Source organism: Saccostrea echinata, unplaced genomic scaffold, assembly GCF_033153115.1.
Source record: "Saccostrea echinata isolate AGI-Se365-2 ecotype Australia unplaced genomic scaffold, CSIRO_AGI_Sech_v1 ptg000033l, whole genome shotgun sequence".
Classification (NCBI taxonomy): Eukaryota; Metazoa; Mollusca; class Bivalvia; order Ostreida; family Ostreidae; genus Saccostrea; species Saccostrea echinata.
Window position 1 is genome coordinate 33,376,633 of NW_026889782.1, and position 7,367 is coordinate 33,383,999.

The 7,367-nt window shown below is 37.7% G+C and overlaps 1 pseudogene; it reads left to right on the forward strand.

Annotated features, from left to right (window-relative positions):
* LOC133199208 (uncharacterized) lies at positions 1–1,123 on the forward strand (annotated as a pseudogene).
* Positions 1,124–7,367: the final 6,244 nt, after the last annotated feature.

Below are 7,367 nucleotides of genomic sequence, written 5' to 3' on the forward strand. Positions count from 1 at the left end.
ATGCCTAAGCAACGGGCAGACTCAACACCAAAAACAGCAACAAAAAGGAAGAAGTCGCCTTCGATGCCCATGAACAATCCTAATCCTTCTGCGGCAGCAGCAATTGACTATGACCTTTTAGCGACAGCTATCTTAAGCCAGTCTCAAAACTCTAGCAACACTGACAGTGCATTGAACATATGTGGCTGTAACAGTGCAAATGTCAATCATGATATTTCTAACTGGGATGTATGTGAAAATACTACTGCAAGTGACATTGTGAACAGTACCGTAGTCCATTTTGAGGTTCCCATTCAAAACTCATCATCATGCAATGTGATTCCAAAGCCTGCAACCTCTTCATCCCATCAGAAATTCAACAAGTCAATACAGACTCATCTACAAACATTGCAAATTTAGTGAATGCTCTACTTCAACAAAACTCCAGTGAGCCAGCAACATCAAAAATTAAAAATGTTATTTCCATTTCTGATGGTATTTCTCTTGGTGCTGCAACACAACGAGTAAAACCAAAATCTGGGCAAACCAATTTATAGATTTCAGCATTTTGTTGCAGCAGCGAGAGGAACCAATATCCTTGAAGATTTCAACAGGGTCTGTAACAGTGACAGGGATCCTCAAAACCCAAAACTCCACTGTCTTTACAGCAGTGGACTGATGCCTTCTTAATATTTATAACTATTTACATTGAAAAGTACCCAGAACAAGCTCCCCATCTTTTAAAATACTGCTTTTTTATATCAGGGAAATGAATAAGATGTTAGGGGATAAGGCATGGAGGGTATATGATGAGAACTTTCGTATGTTAAGAGAATCATCGGATTTACCGTGGCAAAAACCGGTTGAAGAGTTAAGGGTGGCCTCATGCAATTTTCAATCCCAGCAGCCCTTTCGTACAAATACAGGCAGCAGACCTGTCAAGTTCTGTTATGCCTTCAACAATGGTGAACCCTGTTCATATAACCCCTGTTATTTCATCCACAAGTGTCAATTATGTCCCATGTCACATGCGAGAGTCAATTGCGGAAACAAAAACAAGGTACAAATACAACAACCAAAATCCCCAGCTAACACCCACATCCAACCAGTTACCATCTCCAGTCAGCCCAAAATGTTTAAGTAGTTTTTTAATCAATTATGACAGTGTGCTATCCTCAAACCTGATTAATGGCTTCACCTATGGTTTTAAATTAGGTTGTACATCTGCTGCTCGACCATGTACCCCTCAAAACCATAAATCTACATTAGAACATCCGGAGATCATTAAAAACTGCATACAAACGGGTTTAAACAAGGGGCGTATTGCAGGTCCATTCTCATATAAACCATTTGATAACTTTGTTGTTTCTCCATTTGGACTAGTCCCAAAGGGCAATACTGGAAAATTCAGGGTGATTCATGACCTTTTCTTTCCGAAAAATCATTGGGTTAATTCAAACATACCAAAAGAAAATTCAGCAGTCCAGTATGATTCTATAGATGAGGTAGTTGCTCTGGTTAAAATGTTTGGGCGAGGTTGCTTAATGGCAAAGACAGACATTGAGGATGCCTTTCGCATTATCCCAATTCACCCATCTGATTATCATTTGCTAGGGTTTACTTGGGAAGGTCATTTTTATTATGGTAAGTGTCTGCCAATGGGTGCCAGCAGTAGTTGTCAAATATTTGAGTCATTTAGTAAAGCTTTGCAATGGGTCATGGTGAACGTGTTTCATACTTCATGTATGTCACATATTTTAGATGATTTTTTCTTTGTGGGACCCCCCAATTCAATTACTTGTTCAAATGATCTGGCTAGCTTTCTATTCCTTTGCAAGTCAATTGGGGTACCAATTAAAATGGAGGAAAACCAGGCACCTACAACTAATATTGTCATATATGGAATTGAGGTAGATTCAGACAAAATGGAATGCCGTCTTCCAGTGGATAAAATCCAAAAAATCCAGGATAAACTTCCCTTATTTAAGAGGTGCAAAAAGGTCACATTAAAAGATTGATTATATGTTGTTTAACGCCCCTCTCGAGAATTTTTCACTCATATAGAGACGCCACCACTTGCCGGTGGAGGGCTACAAATTTTGACCTATACTCGGCACTCATGGCCGTTGAGCAGTGAGAGATCTTTTTCGTGCCAGCACCTACTGCGACACGGGACCTCGGTTTATACGGTCTCATCCGAAGGACCGGTCTCCACGTCCCGCAGCACATTAAAAGACATGCAATCCATAATAGGTTTTTTAAATTTTGCGTGCTCTGTGGTGGTTCCAGGGCGAACACTCCTTCGTCGAATGATAAACTTGACATGTGGTTTAACTAATCCTAAATTTTACATTAGATTGAATAAAGAATCTAGGGCTGATTTAGAAACTTGGGTAATGTTCATTGACCATTATAGTGGTAAATCAGTATTTTTGGACTATGCTTGGCTATCTTCAGACAATCTCAGTCTATACACAGATTCATCAGGTTCCCTTGGATTTGCAGCTGTTTTAGGGTCACAGTGGTTTGTCAGTAAATGGCTTTAGGATTAGACGATTATCAAATTTGCATTCAGGAATTGTTTCCAATTGTTCTTGCGCTGGAAGTGTGGTCAGCTCATTTCGAAAACAAAAAATTGTTGTTCCTATCAGACAGTATGGCTGTAGTAGAGGTTATCAACAAAAAGTCTTGTAGGGAGAAATCCTTTATGAAATTGTAACGCAGGCTTGTTTTAGTGTCACTACAGTTCAATATTCATTTCCGTGCAAAGCACATTCCAGGGAAGTTGAATGTTACAGCTGACTAATTATCCCGTTTTCAATTTCAGGAAGCATTCCAGGAAGCACCATATTTACAACAACAACCAACACAGATTCCAGAGGGCCTTCTTTACATATAACATCTTCAACACAAAGACTACTACAAGCTTCATTAGCCCCGGCAACAAGAAAAGCATACCAACATTCATGGAAGCTTTTCCTTACCTGGGCTGATTTCATATCCTTACCTGTAAAATCCATTACACTCTGCAATTTCATGGGTCATTTGTTTGATATCGGATATTCACCAAGCTCAATAACATCACATATTTCAGCTTTGACTTACATTCATAAGATTCTTTATATGCCAGATCCATCTCAGTGTTTTCTAGTGCAAAAGATGCTGAAAGGGTGTCAGGTTATAATTAGGTCCAAATGTAGATTCACGTTTGCCAATAACTGGAGAAATTCTGATCAAGATGGTTAATGCTTTGAGACACACACTCCCTGATCATGCCTAAATGCTATTGCTTAAGGCCTTGTTTTTAATCGCATTCCATGGATTTTTCAGGTTAGGTGAATTGGTCATAACATCAAAAACACGGGCAGAATGTGTAACTCAAAGGTCAGATGTGCATTTTGAGGAATGAATAACAAACTAAAGCGTGTCCAATTGGTCCTACATCATTTCAAAACTATTAGTTTAGGGCAACCAAGGTTTATTACTTTAGAAACATCAAGCAACATCCATTCTTGTCCAGTACACGCATTGTTTCAGTATCTTAAACATTTCCGCCATTTGAATAGACCTCTATTCAAGTTTTTAGTTGGTTGTCCTGTGTCATATTCCTTTGTTCCAAAAAAAAAATTAAGTGAAGTTATCAAATTAATTGATTTGGATCCAAAACAATACAAGGGTCACGGCTTCAGAATTGGAGCTGCTACACATGCAGCAAAGTGGGTTTTTCAGAAAATGCTATTCAAAATATAGGTAGATGTAAATCAAATGCTGTCAAACGTTACATTCGTATAGGTTCATTTTCTGTTTGACTGATTGACCTGATAGTTTCAACATGCTATCTTAACCTAGAGCACTGGGTAGTTCAGATATGTCTGCTATCATACTCTTTTTCACGTGTAGTTGACTTAGTTTCAGTATATGCCTGCTACCACCCTCAACCCAAAATAGGTCAGATTATGCCTGCTACCACCCTTAACCCACACTAGGTCAGATTATGTCTGCTACCACCCTTAACCCACACTAGGTCAGAATATGTCTACCACTCTCCGACCATGGTAGTTCAGATCATGTCTGCTACAACCCCCCACCCCCTTTTCATTTTATTTTGTTTTTTTTGTAGTTCAGATTGTGTCTGCTACCGCCTCCCCCTTTTTTGTATTTCAATGTTTATGTTTTTATCCACCACAGTCCTTTGTAGTCAATGGCCTTTATTGGTACTTATGAGATGTACGTTACCATTTATTTTGTTGTGTCTCTTTGTGTTGCTGGCCACCTTACAATTATGTTAATTAGAAACTAAAAGTTGTATTTAAAATGTAACATGTATTGGCATATATATATGTACATATTTGATTTCTTGTAATACTTCGTTATGTTTTTACATGTCACCAGTTCCCTTCTCTGTCCCTTGGGTGGCAGAATCCAACTGACATTGGTTTTTGTATATGCCACCTTAATTCTTACATTGTTTTGGTTTTTCATATCACAGGGAGATCCCCCTGCCATTGTTCTGGACTAGTTTGTATATATAGGTTACCTGGTGATCTCCCATCTTATAAATGTGATAATCATGTCTTACTCTGCCTGTGTGATATTAGCTGCTCAATAAGTCATTTTACGTTTATCTGGGAACCCCCTAGTAGTTAAGGTGATTTATTTGTAATTAGTTGTTTATCTTCGTCATTAATAAATGACAATATTCATCAAAGCATGTCTTGGTGTTTTATGGAAGTAAAAATTAACAAAGCTGCGGGACCAAGATGGAACTGGTTTCCACTCATTCTTTACTGTACAGGCATTTTTCTGGCATAAGATAAATGGAGGGCATAAATACTTTTCAAAACATGCAGAGAGTTTAATTTATTGATTTAATTGACTAAACAAACAAAAGTTGTAATGTTTTTCCCCTGTAATATACAAAATAGTCCAATAAACATAGTATGTCCGGGTCTCTGGCTCTTTGATTGTCTGCTTTGATCTTGCCGCAATGGAATACATAACTTGCAGGGGGCGAATTTGGTTACTTTCAAATGAATCCCACCGATTTAGTGCCAACTGAAAATACTAACTGTGATGAGGAACTGTTGAATACCTTTGATCCAACTGCTCCTGAATTAAAAAAAACATAGGTAATCAGAGATTACAGAGCTCACCTCAACGAATGTTGTCTTTAAGTAAGGCAAAGTCCCACACTAAACTAATAATCTAGGAGTGTGCATCCCTAGATGCAACATTTATGCAATTTTGGTCTGATAGGGCTTGCAGTTACTTGGGAATAGACTTATCTGAAAACTTAAAACTAGTCACTCATTCAGAAAATTTAAGTCAAATCCAGCATCCGAAGCAAGTTTTAAGATTGTTCTTCCCTTGATGCATCATCCATGCAAGTTTGGTTCAGATAGGCCTTATAGTTACTTAGAAATGAGATCTGCTCCAAAAACTTTAATCTGGTTACTCATCCGGAAAATGTAGGTCAGATCCAGCATCCGAAGCAAGTCCAGTAGTGTGAATCCTTAGATGTATCATCCATGCAAGTTTGGTCAATATAGGGTTTATAGTTATTTGGAAATGACATCTGCTCCAAAAACTTTAACCTGGTCACTCATCCGGAAAATATAGGTCAGATCCAGCGTCCGAAGCAAGTCCAGTAGTGTGCATCCTTAGATGTATCATCCATGCAAGTTTAGTCAATATAGGGTTTATAGATACTTGGAAATGACATCTGCTCCAAAAACTTTAACCTGGTCACTCATCCGTAAAATATAGGTCAGATTCAGCATCTGAAGCAAGTCCAGTAGTGTGCATCCTTAAATGTATCATCCATGCAAGTTTGGTCAATATAGGGATTTTAGTTACTTGAAAATGAGATCTGTTCCAAAAACCTTAACCTGGTCACTCATAATATAGGTCAGATCCAGCATCCGAAGCAAGTCCAGTAGTGTGCATCCTTAGATGTATCATCCATGCAAGTTTGGTCAATATAGGGCTTATAGTTACTTGGATTTCAAGTTAAAGACTACACCTTGTATTTCCTACAAATACACATCTACTATTGCTTCCAAACTTTTTAATTACAAGAAAACTTTTCAGGGCCTGAATATCGAATATTTGAAACATAATCGTGTTCATGTTCTTCTTCACCCTATAACTATAGTTTGGCTTAAATGTTCTATATACAGAATGCCTTCACGCAACATTACTTAGACATACTTATGAATTATGGAGTGTTATACAAGATGTTTTAGCAAGGATTCGAACAAACGAAATCTCAGCGAGCTCTCTTAAGAGATGTCGAAATCTTTCAGCGAGGTAGCGTAATCTGCCAAAAAACCTAATTTCGGTTCAAATTCTAATCAAGAGACTTGTGCTCCAGTTAAAACTTCAACCCCAATCACGTTCCCACTTAGTTGACCCCACCCAAGAAGACATGTTTTAGCATCTCGCTAGTATGTGTTCTACGGATAGCAGAAGCTGTGAAGTTGACGTTAAGCAATGAAATTGACAAACTGGTTCATGAAAAATTTCAGAAATGAATAAAACCATTACATAATAAATTAGAGTCTAGATAGAAAATTAAATCTATTCTTAAATTAAGATTGATGAATTGAAACAGTATGAGCGAGGACTTCTGATCCAGGTAGTAGGCATCAACGAGACCACACAGAAGCAGTCAACTAACCCGATGATATCATACTTTAGCGCCGGATAGGAAAACCTAACAATATTAGTGCCCGTCCACGACATTTTATTGTGAGACTCAAATCAGTGGATGTCAAATTTCACTTACAGAAGAACTAACGACATTTCTCAGAAACAGCAGTCATCGCCTCAATTCAAATCAATGAGGACCTGACAAAATACCGGGACCGATTAATATATCAGGGCCGCCAACTCTGCCGTTAACAGAAAATAGCGCACATTTCGTCCTCCAATGGCAAGATCAATGTATATGACATAAGCAGGGCAATTTCATGTCATTTGAGAAGAGGCGGACCTTGTTTCCTTTGGTCATGTAATGAGCTGAGTTATAATCACAGCAAATAATCTACATGTAAACTAAATCTTATGTATAAAGCATTTATAAAATCATTGTTTTCACACCATACATCTTGGTTTAACGATGTATACTGTTTTTTAATGTCTTTCTTTTAATGCTGACAACTCCTGTGTTTTGTACATATACCTCAGTTGATTTTTATTTACTTGAAGATCAAACATCCTCAATATACATTTTCTACGCAAACATTTTCAGTTGGGTTGAAAGTTGGGGTCCTGCTCAATTAAAAGAATGACAAAATGAAGAAAAAAACATTGTTAAATTCAAACAAATCAAAACTGAATAAGTCAGTAAACCAAACAGACATTTTCCAATGATATTGGAACTTTAT